A 13,212-nucleotide genomic window follows, 5' to 3' on the forward strand; every position below is an offset into this window, starting at 1 on the left:
AAGATATTGGTGAGTAAGAGATACTGTTCGCGCTGGTCATGGAGGAAGTCGGTGAGGCCTGCATTCTCACCCAAATAATAAAAATCTTCATAAATGCTGGCTTCTCTTAAGAACTCCTCACAAGGCCATTCACATGGCCGAACCTCTGTAGTACGAGGGAGATTATACTTGGGCTTCTTATTCTCTTCACTTTTCTTATCCTTCGAGCTTTGGCTCGATGAGCCCCTCAAAAATCTCTTCATCTTTTTCTGAAAATTTCTGAAATTTATAGTAACTTAAAATAAAAGTGAACCAAACTCAAGAAGATTGATAGCAACTACTCCCACAAGTACCTAGAGGCAATTTCATGCATTAGAACTACTTAGAACCATATAGATTTGACATGCAAGCTCAAGAACAGGGTCACCTAAACAGCAAAAATTTGCAATGAATAAAGCACTAGAACAAAAACTAATTGGACCATTGGAGGAGTCACATACCGGAGAACAATCCCCCAAGGCAGTTTTGCGAATGGAGCTTTGAGCAAGGAGATCAAAAATGGCAGCAAGATGGGTAAGAACTCAGGTTTGAGCTGGTGGATGCTTTTTTCTGGAGCAAGACGAAGTGTGTGGGTGCAAGGATAAGTGAAGGGGACACACGTGGGTTCCACGAGGCAGGGGGCGCGCCCTCCACCTCGTGGGCACCTGGTGAGGCCCCCTGGTGTGTTCTCAGTGCCAATAATTCTTAAATATTCTGGAAAATAATCATATTTCATTTTCAGGCCGGTCGGTGTCAAAACCGGCGGATCTCGGGTAGGGGGTCCCGAACTGTGCGTCTAAGGCGGATGGTAATAGGAGGCAGGGGACATGATGTTTACCCAGGTTCGGGCCCTCTTGATGGAGGTAAAACCCTACGTCCTGCTTGATTGTTCTTGATTATATGAGTATTACAAGAGTTGATCTACCACGAGATCAGAGAGGCTAAACCCTAGAAGCTAGCCTATGGTATGATTGTATGTCGTCCGATGGACTAAAACCCTCCGGTTTATATAGACACCGGAGGGGGCTAGGGTTACACAAGGTCAGTTACAAAGGAGGAGATATCCATATCCGTATTGCCTAGCTTGCCTTCCACGCCAAGTAGAGTCCCATCTGGACACGGGACGAAGTCTTTAATCTTGTATCTTCATAGTCCAACAGTCCGACCAAAGGATATAGTTCGGCTATCCGGAGACCCCCTAATCTAGGACTACCTCAGTAGCCCCTGAACCAGGCTTCAATGACGATGAGTCCAGCGCGCAGTGTTGTCTTCGGCATTGCAAGGCAGGTTCCTCCTCCGAATACACCATGGAAGAGTTTGAATACAGTGATAGTGTCCAAACCTGCAAAATAAGTTCCACATACCACCGTAGAGAGAGTAATACTTCACAAATCTAATCTGCTGACATGTTTTGATAGTATGACATCACTTCATGGCCCAGTTATTATTTGAACCGCTTCTCTCAACCAACTCCACAAATATCGCGATGCGGTTTACTTGATACGTCTTGTCAAAGCAGAGGTCGTGTTCCCCCTATCACGGGATTCTCATCAATACGGACGTGGGTAACCCAACCGCGCCATCAATTATGGTGCCTGGGAATAAGCGGTTTTGCCAGGCAAGTGGGGAGACTCATCTCCTCCTCCGCCCTTATAAAGGGACAAAGATTTACTTTTTTCACCCACGCCTTCTTCCTTCTCGCTTACCCATTCCCGCACACTCGAGCTCTAGAGCCCAAGCTCGCGTTCTTGTTCTCAAACCAGTCCAAGCATGTCTGGAGCAGGAGGCAAGTGGATGGTCTCCTCCGTCACAGAGGAGAACATCAAAAAGTTACGGGAAGCTGGATACCTAGCTGCGAATATCGCGCACCGGCTGCCGAATGCGGGGAGATCGTCCCAACGCCTGAACCCCATGAGAGGGTAGTTTTTCTTACCCATTTCGTCCGCGGACTGGGATTTCCTCTCCACCCGTTTGTCCGCGGGCTCATGTTCTACTACGGGCTGGATTTTCATGATCTGGCGCCCAACTTCATCCTCAACATCTCGACGTTTATCATCGTGTGCGAGGCCTTCCTCCGCATCAGGCCCCACTTCGGCTTATGGCTGAAAACCTTCAATGTCAAACCGAAGGTGGTGGGTGGCCAGCAAGCAGAGTGCGGAGGCGCCATGGTGGGAAAGATGCCTAATGTCACCTGGCTCGAGGGTACCTACGTGGATACCATAAAGGGGTGGCAATCGGGGTGGTTCTACATCACCGAGCCGCGCGACTCCAACTGGGTGGCGGCCCCCAAATTTCAATCCGGAATCCCCACGTGGCTCACCTCCTGGAAAAAGAAGGGCCTGTCCTAGGGTTCTTCGGTAGAGCTGACCGGACTCCAGACCTGCATCCAGAACATGACGAACAAGAAAATTAAGCTCGTCAACGTGGTCCAGGTTATGCTCTTCCGCCGAATCCTTCCGTGCCAATGACGGGGATTTGTTTTGTGGGAGTTCGACTCAGCCCAGCACCAGATGCTGCGAGAGCTCTACGACACGACGCACGAGGACGTCTGGAGGGTGCTGTTCAAGGGCGCCGAGATGCCTCCCTCCCTCACCGAGGACCGCAGACTCAGCGCAAAGCGCCGCGCCCATCCGGTAGGCTTTTATATCTCTCAGGGTATTTATGTGTCCTGGTTTGATTATGTGACGGATCTAAGCTTTCCTGTCATTAACAGGACTGGATAAAGACAGCAGAGCAGCTTGATTGCCCAGCCCCCCTGCCCGAAGATCCTGCAAACGCTCTTCTAACGAAGATGCTGACTCCGACACCTTACGAGGTGCCGGAAAAGACGGCCAAGAAGAAGGCCGCGGGGACCCGAAGGGGTCTCCGGTGCAAGGTGGTTCTGTCGGACTCATCATTCGATGAGTCCGACGCGCACTCCTCCCACGGAAACGAGGAGGAGGAGAAAAGTTCTCCCCCCAGCCGGGGGAGACAAGAAAAGGAAGGCCGACCCATCTGGGGAGGCCGAAGGGTCCAAGAAGGGAAAGACCCTCCCTCCGGACTATGCCACAATGGCCGCCGACATCGGTGACGAGTGGCTACCCAGGGACAAGCCCCTGGCGAAGTCGTAAGTGTCCGGACACCATAGTACTTCATGGTATGTTTTCTTGTACTGCCTTTGCTCATGTCAAACCTGATTATGCAGTCCGGCCCGAGCTCGTCTCGACGTACCCTCGTCGAGCGGCTCTTTGGGCTCGTCGGATATGAGCAGCGGTTCTCCTCCGTCGGCTTCCACCCCTTGCCCTACGGACAACGCCAAGGTGGTGTCTCAAAAGGCACCGACATAAGGGGAGGCGGTCCTGGGGGCCCCTCACGGCGACCTCCCGGACCCTGGGTACCAAGGGAGCGAGGCTCCTACGGGCTTCGAGTTCGGGCCCCAGCCGGACACTGTGCCGGAACCATCAATGGTTCCGGACTCCAGCAGGCGGTCCCCCATTAAGGGGGGCCAACCATCTGTGTCGGTGTCCTCTGTCCAACCAGAGGCACCGGACAACTTGCTGGAAGCGCTTCACAGCACTTCCATTGATGAAGAACACCGCACTATCATGAGTGCGGTGGTCGAGAAGGTTCAGTCCGCCAAAAATGGACTGACCGAAGCTTGCACCAGCCTCCTAACAGGCTTTGAGGTAATCTTTCAAAATATAAAAATATTACCACATAGATAGTAGCCCCTGATCCTTTTTTCGGCGTTCGCGAACAAAAGCCGAATAGAGTATCAAATGATAACTCAGGAGTCTACTTATAGTATTTCTATGTGTATGTGCAAGCTTCCCTGCTGGCCGCTGCCACACGCACTGAGGAGGTCTTTGCGCTTAAGCAGGCCCTGAAGCGGTCCGAGGACGAGCTCGGCCTTACCAAGGGGCAGCTCGAAGAGAGCAAAGGTAAGATATACCCCAGTTTATATAATTAAAAAGAAGTTCGATGTAAAGTAATAGGATCATCATGAATTTGTTAGGGGACACAACTGAGGTGGAGACCCTGAGGAAGGCGTTGTTCGTGGCCGAAGACAAAGCGGCCAAAGAACGCATTGAACGGGAGAAACAAGAAGCCCGAGTGGGCGAGCTGCAGCAAGAGCTCGAGGCTCTCGCCAAAAAGCACGAGTCCTTGGAGCTTGACTCCAAGACGCGAGAGTCCGAGCTCGCGCAGGCGCTTGAAAGCGTCTGGAGCGCCAAGGCCGAAGCCCACAAGGCCCTTGTCGGTGTCAAAACCGGCGGATCTCGGGTAGGGGGTCCCGAACTGTGCGTCTAAGGCGGATGGTAACAGGAGGCAGGGGACATGATGTTTTACCCAGGTTCGAGCCCCCTTGATGGCGGTAAAACGCTATGTCCTGCTTGATTTATTCTTGATGATATGGGTATTACAAGAGTTGATCTACCACGAGATCGGAGAGGCTAAACCCTAAAAGCTAGCCTATGGTATGATTGTCTGTATATATATTCTATTGACTAACCTGGCCTCAGTTTATATAATGCACCAGAGGCCTAGGATAACAAGAGTCCTAGCCGAATACGCCGGTGGGGAGGAGTCCTCATCTTGATCACCAAGTCTTGTGGAATCTTCCATGTATGCGGCAACTGTCCGAACTGGCCCATGAGTATACGACCATGGGGGTCCTCGGCCCAATCTAACAGATCGGGAGATGACATGGTGAGTACCCCCTAGTCTAGGACACCGTCAGTAGCCCCCTAAACCAGTCTTCAAGTTAGGACGCTCCTCGATTCTTCTAAACTGTTCTTCATCTTCGTTTGTCGGTCTTGAAAACTGGTTCAACAAATCTTCTCATCTTCGATCTTGAGGATTGCCGAAATGCATTCGACGGGTTTACACATCGGGTATCCGAGGAGCCCCTTTAAGTTTCCAGCCTTTATCAATGCCTTGTTATTTTTATACCACACCTCGGGTTTGAAGTTGTTCCCAGGAGGCAGTGTCCTCTTGCGTCCGAGCTCCAATGCCGAACTGCATTCGAGGTATCTTTTGCAGCCGAGCACCAACGCTGGACCGCTTTCGAAGCTCCAACGCTGGAATGTATCCGAGGTGTCATATCACCTTGGTTCAAAAAAGTTGAAGGAGTTTAGCCGAGCTTAATGCTGGAAATTCCCTCTATGGAGCCAGCCACTAGCGCCCAAGCTTTATGCCGGACTGCTTCTGAGGTGGTGCACCACCCCGACTGTGGGCCGATTTTTGTCAATATTTTTGATTGGTGCAATTTATTCTCTGTCGAGATATATAGCCAGTAGCCCTCAAGGTGTGTATCGGTTTAAAACCCGAGATGCACTTGAAGGATAACGTAAGACCGCTGCTCCCAGTAGCCGCTGAGACTCAGGTTGATTTACAAAATCGGCCTGAGGATCAAGTCCTAGCTCGGCAGAATACTTTGGGACACAAAAAGCGGCGTGCTCAGTCCTCGAGACTCAGGTTGGGTGCGGCCGACCAACCTGAGGATCAAAATCTCCTCGGCAACTGTATTGCACTTAAATTTTCTGCATTGAATAGGCAATGCAGTAGTCCCCGAGACACTGGTCGGGTGGCAACACCAGATCAGGGGATCGATGTGCCCCTTTAATATGTTTAAATAATAAGCCCGAAGCCCAGTAGACCTCGAGCCTTAATGCGGGCACGGGTGGCCGAATTAAGGATCGATATCCATAGTAAAATCACAAATTGTGTGTAATGACTCTATGTATCCAAGTACTTTACATCATTAATTCTCGGATCCGCATTGTACAAAACTTTGTTGACCGACCATCGGCTTCCACCTCCTCAACTAGTAGCCGAGGAGTGTTTGTCCTACTTTATAAAGCCTTTATGAGGGCAAAGATTTATGACAAACAAGGCAATCTGGCCATACGGTTTTATAAACAAAGGTACGCAGAGAGATATGTTATATTACTGTTTAACATAAGAAATGTCTTTCTAAAGAAAATAGTCCCGCTATTAGTCCCTTTCTTTGGGTTGTCATGCTAAGCATGATCATGAAACCTGAGCTCTAATGTAAGAGCGAAATATTGAGGATTTTAATTTGGGGGGGGGCAGTTACTAGCCCCCGGTAGTGTTCGGCGACAGTCGAGGTCAAGCTGTAAACACTTCGGCCAATGTTATGAATGGCCTGTCATTTAATACAGTCATCGGATCGCTGAACAATTTACGCTTATTGTGACAGTCAGTTTTCGGCTTTGTCCACTGAGGTGCTTAACCAAGTGAGCTGGAAGCACAATCGCAGTGGTTCTCCCTTTGCACACCTAGCCGAACAGATCGGAACGTAGGAGGCAAGCGTAGGAGCCGGGCAACCCAACTATAGACCGAAGACACAATTCGACACCGACGCATATATAGCTATATCCGAGAATGTTTTTGCCGAATCTCTAAAGGTGTCCGGCGTTGCACTACGAGACTTGTGCTGAAAACACATAAATAGTTTAAAAGTGCCATAAGCTTGGAAAACCAAAAAACATGAGTAAAAACATGACGTCCGAACAAGATCAAGTGTTCGGTGCCAATCCGAAAATTGGGAAAAAAATTGTGCTTCTGTCGTGCATTAATATGACACATCTGATCTCAAGACTTCAAGCGGGTCAGCCTACGGCTGCAGCCTCCTATCCCGAAGGCAGAGTGCTTCTCGTTAGACCAGTTTAGCGAACTAAACTCGAGCGATCACTAGAGAGAAAATGGGTTATCTGGCTATTGACCACACACTCGCGTTGAAAAAGGAGCGGTAGAAAAAGACTTTGCAATGACCAAGAATAAAACACATTTACTATAAAATAGCTCATATAAATTTTAGGAGCCTCCAAGTGACTTGGGTAAAAGAATTTTATGTATAATGATTATATGTACCGAAGTACTTATATCATATTTGTGTTCACCCGAACTTTAAACGCGTCTTAACCGACCGTCGGCTTCTCCCTCTTCGGCTAAGGGCCGAAAGGTGTCATGTACTCCACCTGTCGAGAGTATCGACAGTGTTTCCGATGACCAGTCAATTAGGCCATAAGGCTGTAACAGACAAAGCACGTTCAGGGAACTTATGCTATATTACTAAAAAAGTGTAAGAAGCATCTTTGAAGAAAATAGTACCCCCATCGATACTTGTGCAATAGATTTTTTGTACTCATGAGTTCCGTTGTGTGCCAACCATGATTGAAAACAATAAGAGCGCTAGCTTTCGGCTTCACCCAGTCTGAGGTCAGAGCTTGGATGACCCGGTCGTGACAATCGCACAGGTGCTCCCTTTACTCCCTAGCCGAACAATCGGGAACGTAGGGGTAAGCATAGGAGCCTGGCAACCAAGTTTGCAAATCGCTTAAGTCAATATGGTGCATATTGTGGCTTAATACACGAACAAGGAACGAAGCCGTACAAGTATAATCATATGCAAGAGGAAAAAGCTTCATGAAGGAAGCCCCCAAGTAAACGGGGTATTTGAATTTGCATGTCACAAACAAAGTTTTGACAAGGAGATTTTTTACAAGCAACTTTTTTCCAAAAAAGTATAATGCTTGGTTGAACCGAACACAAGTTAAAAATTAAAACTTTGAGCATGAAAGCGACTTAGCTGATTAATGTGTTTGGCATTGATGACACGGTCCGAGCTTGATGCGGGACAAGGTTTCATCCCCCAAGCCGGTCCCGAGGTGGCGGATCGGAGAGCTCGACATGCCGAAGTGGTGATGTAGCACGGTCATTGCAAGCCGGCAGAGTGATGCCGAAGTCCCCGGCATGGGGTAATGAAGTGTTGACGAAGCCCCCCGTCTAGCCGAGGTGGCGTGGTATGTTAATACGCCGAGTTGACGATACTGCCCAACCCGGATCATTTTCCTATGCACAAAAAGTGATGCAAACCAGAGATAATAGTAAAAAAATCGTTGCATAATAAATAATTTATGCAAAGTGAGTAATAAAAGAATTATGGCCTGGCGCCGAAGTCAATGTCGATGCAGGGCGTCGGCGTGATGCGGTAAAGGCGTGGCAAAGCCTGAATTCACGGGTCGGTCCGAGTTCCGGATGCGACATTCGCCGGACTATGTACGGAGACTGACCGAACCACCATGCAACCATCGTCAATGCGGCCACCATTTGATAGACCTGTGTACATATGATGGACAAGCCAAAGTAATAATTCCTTGGGAAAAATGAACCCAAACAAGCAAAAAATACTGGGATTAATAGCCCCTGGTTTATTTGTTGTAGCAATCCGAAGGAAGGTGATTCCCACAATTGGGACTCGATCCGCACACCCATTGCCCGATGGGCGATAAAACGACGGCATGGCAATGCTGGCAAAGGTTGGCTCGCTGAGGCAAAGCCCTCGGTCCAGCTAACGTGACGGAGCTGGTCGGCTAGTGACGCCGAAGTGTCCGGAGTAGGTTGATGAAGAGATGCGAAGCCCCCGGTCCATCCGAGATGTCGAAGCCTCGATGTTAGCCGATGAGTCGAAGTAGGTCCGCGTGATGGACACCAGCTTGAAGAAGCAATAGTGTGGCCCTGCCGATGCAGGTCGTGACGTGGTCGATGTCGGCTTGATGAAGCGACCGTGCGGCGATGCCGGTATATGCCCGCTCCGTGTAATCCGTGGGGCGGCGATGTTGGTGATGATTTATCCTTCGCGATGCCGGACTCTTGTTTGGCTTGCCGAGATGATGATCCGAAGAAGTTGAGCTCGGCTCAACAAAGTGATGACGTGTCTAGCGCAGGTCGGCAGCCGTGGAGCAATATTGCCGGACTGGTTTGACACCAGCATGATGTTGAAGATCATGTTCAAAAGATCTTGAAGTTAGTGGGATGTGTTCGGGAACAAAACACAATACCCCATACAAAACTTCCTTTAAAAGGATGTCCGAAATCCCGTTCATAAAAAAGACGAACTCGGGTCGGATTCGTTTTCGCGTAGAAAACAGATCCGAAAAGTGATACACTAATCGGAAGGTTCCTGGAGTTTGGACGGTCGGATCGAGCTGAAATTTTGAGATGTGGTAGATATAGGAATTCCGCAGCCGATTAACGGTTGGATCTTCCAAAGGACGTCCAAGCTAGAAGCTGTACACCACGCCCTAAACTCGTCCAGATTCTCGTCCAGATTTGACAGGGCTTCGGTATATCGTGAATTGCCAGAGATTCCTCCATCGGAACTTGACGAAATTTTCCAGGATTGTTGTAGACTCAATTCCACACAATTCCACTGAAGAAATCGTTAAAAAGACACTTGAGGAGGCGATGGCGGCGGACACAAGTTTGCTGTCCAGAAAAACAGCACGGTCGCCCGAGGGCAATGTTGACGTTGAGCCCCGGGTAAGGATGGCAATGGGTCGGGTTTGGATCAGGTTGAACAATATCAAATCCATGTCCATATCCATGAAGACAGTCTTTGCCCACCCATGAAAAAATCCATGGATGAAAAATTGTGTCCATGTCCAAATCTGATGGATATCCATACCCATTTGATATCCATTGGGTCCTCTCGAGACATATAAATAAGACATAACACAATATTAACATAAACTCTTACATTCTTCACCTCGTGGCAGGCTAGACTTCACTTATGGTAAATCAACATCCACTAACAACCTAAGATCATTTAGTATTTTTCTTACATATGAGAATGATGAGTCATTTAAGAAGGAGGTAAAAATAAGGGAAGGGGTGTTGGAATATGTTACGGAGGGGATTGAATGTCAACTAATAAGAGTTACGATGGGGATTGTGTAATTTCTTATGCATGTTTTAGATTAAAAAAAGTGTCAAATTGTTGTGGGGCATATGACCGTGGGGCAGGGATAGCAAATTTTCCTCCATTAAGTCATACAATCGGGTCGGGTTTGGGTATATCCATGGGTACAAGATTATATCCATGCCCTATCCACGAACAATCGGGGCGGGTTTGGGAGCCGCCCATGGACACAAAAGCATATCCAAACCCTATCCATTCGGGTCGGATATCCATGGATATCCATGTCCATGGATAAAATTGCCATCCTTAGCCCCGGGCTCCCTGGATGATTCCTCCGTGATCTTGATTGAGATCGGAGTTGATGTTTATAAAGGCCCCCATCCGAACATGACGATCGGAGGTAGGGTGCAGTCCTTGGTCGAACCAAGGTGACCAGTCGAGCTGGTGACGAAGATGCTGAAGTCGCGGTTGATCTGCAGGCGAGCCATCAACCTTTTGCCAAACACACATCGGAACTCTCAATGAAAGCACCAATGTCGGTGTCAAAACCAGTGGATCTCGATTAGGGGGTCCCGAACTGTGTGTCTAAGGCGGATGGTAACAGGAGGCAGGGGACATGATGTTTTACCCAGGTTCGGGCCCTCTTAATGGAGGTAAAACCCTACATCCTGCTTGATTTATTCTTAATGATATGGGTATTACAAGTGTTGATCTACCACGAGATCGGAGAGGCTAAACCCTAAAAGCTAGCTTATGGTATGATTGTCTGTATATATTCTATCGACTAGCCTGGCCTCGGTTTATATAATGCACCAGAGGCCTAGGATAACAAGAGTCCTAGCTGAATACGCCGGTGGGGAGGAGTCCTTGTCTTGATCACGAAGTCTTGTAGAATCTTCCATGTATGCGGCAACTGTCCGAACTGGCCCATGAGTATACGGCCATGGGGGTCCTCGGCCCAATCTAACAGACCAGGAGATGACGTGGTGAGTACCCCCTAGTCCAGGACACCGTCACCCCTCCAGGAGATTGATGCGGCGAAGAAGATAGCAGCGGGTAAGGCATTAAATATGCAAAGCAAGCATGTGAAGGAGACTTTCCTTTTTCTTACCCGAGTTCGGAGCTCTCCAGGAGCGTTTGCAGATCTTCCCCGCAGTGTGTTGGATGCCGTGGAGTTTTACCGGGCTGAGGAGGGGAGCTCAACGGAGAAGTTGTTCTGGTCTCAGTATACTAGGACCGAACACCCCGTGTCCTTGAGCGACCAGCTGAAGCAGTTGGTCGAACTTCACAAGGTGGCCAAACAGGCCATGAGGGGCCTTATAGTCCGGATGTGGCCTGGCGAGCCCCTTTCTGGTAGCTACTTCCTTATGGTGAGGCGGCTGGTGGAAGCCTGCCCACAGCTTGAAGTCATCAAGCGGTCCGTCTGCATCAAAGGTGCACGCAGAGCTTTTGCCCGGGCGAAGGTGCACTGGGCGAAGCTGGACGCCGTGAAGCTTGTGAAGGAGGGGCCGCCAGAGGGCAAGGAGCATCGTTGCCCCAAGAATTATTATGAGAGTGTCCTGAAGGGTTCCCGCTTAGTGGCAGATGAGTGTGCCAATGATGTAATTTTTGAATGAACATGCCCATGTGATCCTGTAATATGAAACAAGTTCTTTTGCGCCATGTGACGCTTTCTTAATTTAAAATATTATCTTCTATGCGGCCATTTATAAAATCTAAGAGTTGGCCATTCATCGGCTTCTGCCCCCATGTAGCTAGTACTGGGGTGTTCGGGGTAAATCTGAACACTCTTTACCCCAATTTTGGGTCCTTCAAGGGAGGTGCTCAGCGCAACGAACCAGCCATAGAACTCTATGATTTCAAATTTTTGGCGAAGCCCCTGGTATTTGGAGGTCCGAATTTGGGGCGCTATACACGCCTAAGCCGGACAAGGCTGACTCCTCGCCCGAAGCGGAAAAAAGTCTTTAAGGACTTGAGACCTCTTGAACAACGACCAGTCTCTTGCCTTATCATGACAGTCAGTTTTTGGTTTTCTCTACTGAGGTGCTCGTCAGGAAGAACCGGGACACAATGCAGTAGTTCTCCCACCGCTACCTTAGCCGATATAGCGGAGCGTAAGGTACCAAAGCATGGGAGCCGGGCAACCCAACATTTGACCCAAGACATGATTCAGAGCTGGTGCATATAATGCTATAAGTTCGGGGTGCCGCACTGTCGTAAGTGTTCGGACTTCTTGCATCGTATTACGGGGTAAACGAGAGCCCCTGGCGTACTGACCGTACCCGAGCGTGCAGGTGCGGGATGTCGTAAATGGACATATAAGAGAAAGAGAAAAACTTAAATAATGCAAGAACAGATTAATAATATGCATTGTTATTTGAATAATACGTCGAAGCGTACTGGTACAAGTAGTGCAATAAGCATGAAGTAGGACAATTCGAAATGTCCTATGCCAAGGCAAGCTACGCATAAATAGTGAAAAAGCGGCTATATCAAGTAGTACTAGAGACCACTTGGTGGTTCCTGTGTTCGTCTTAGTTTCTTGCAGACTTGGTTGTTGCTTCTAGAATGTGTCCGGCAATCGGACTACCGAAAAGGGCTTCCGAAGAGTTAGACCCTGAAAGAGAAAAGGAATGTCAAAGGTATACAACACCTGGTGTGGTTAAGCCACAATGCGGGGCGTGTCCTGATTGTGCCCCCGCCGATGTCCATGGTATTTTCAATGCGTAGTTATGTACGCGCGGCACGAATTTTGTCGCTGCACTGGGACTGGGACTGGGACGGGGGCTGGATTGCTAGGCGAGCGCTCATCGCGCCAGGCGATCCTGTTGCAGATTGTTCCGGACTCGCTTGAAGGTGTCCGGGGGCTGTAATGCCGAATGAGTGGTTTGCCTGAACAGGCTGCTTTGTGCCTCTGCTGCAAGGGCCGTAGTGTGCTCTTCCGTACGAAGTGAGCGTTCTGTGTTTCCATTTACTGTTATGACCCCACGAGGTCCTGGCATCTTGAGCTTGAGGTATGCGTAATGCGGCACTGCATTGAATTTTGCAAATGTCGTTCGTCCGAGCAGTGCATGATAGCCACTGCGAAACGGGATGATGTCAAAGATTAACTCTTCGCTTCGGAAGTTATCCGGTGATCTGAAGACCACTTCCAGTGTGACTGAGCCTGTGCAATGGGCCTCTACACCTGGGATGACGCCTTTAAAGGTGGTTTTGCTAGGTTTCATCCTTGAGGGATCGATACCCATTTTTCGCATTGTATCCTGATAAAGCAGGTTCAGGCTGTTGCCACCGTCCATAAGGACTCGAGTGAGGTGAAATCCGTCAATGATGGGGTTGAGGACCAGTGCGGCGGATCCGCCATGTCGGATGCTACTGGGGTGGTCCCTGCGATTGAAGGTGATCGAACAAGCAGACCATGTGTTGAACTTCGGGGCGACAGGCTCCATCGCGTAGACGTCCCTTAGTGCACGCTTCCGCTCCTTCTTGGG

The sequence above is a fragment of the Triticum urartu genome, chromosome 1 (genome assembly GCF_003073215.2).
Source record: "Triticum urartu cultivar G1812 chromosome 1, Tu2.1, whole genome shotgun sequence".
NCBI classification, from domain to species: domain Eukaryota; kingdom Viridiplantae; phylum Streptophyta; class Magnoliopsida; order Poales; family Poaceae; genus Triticum; species Triticum urartu.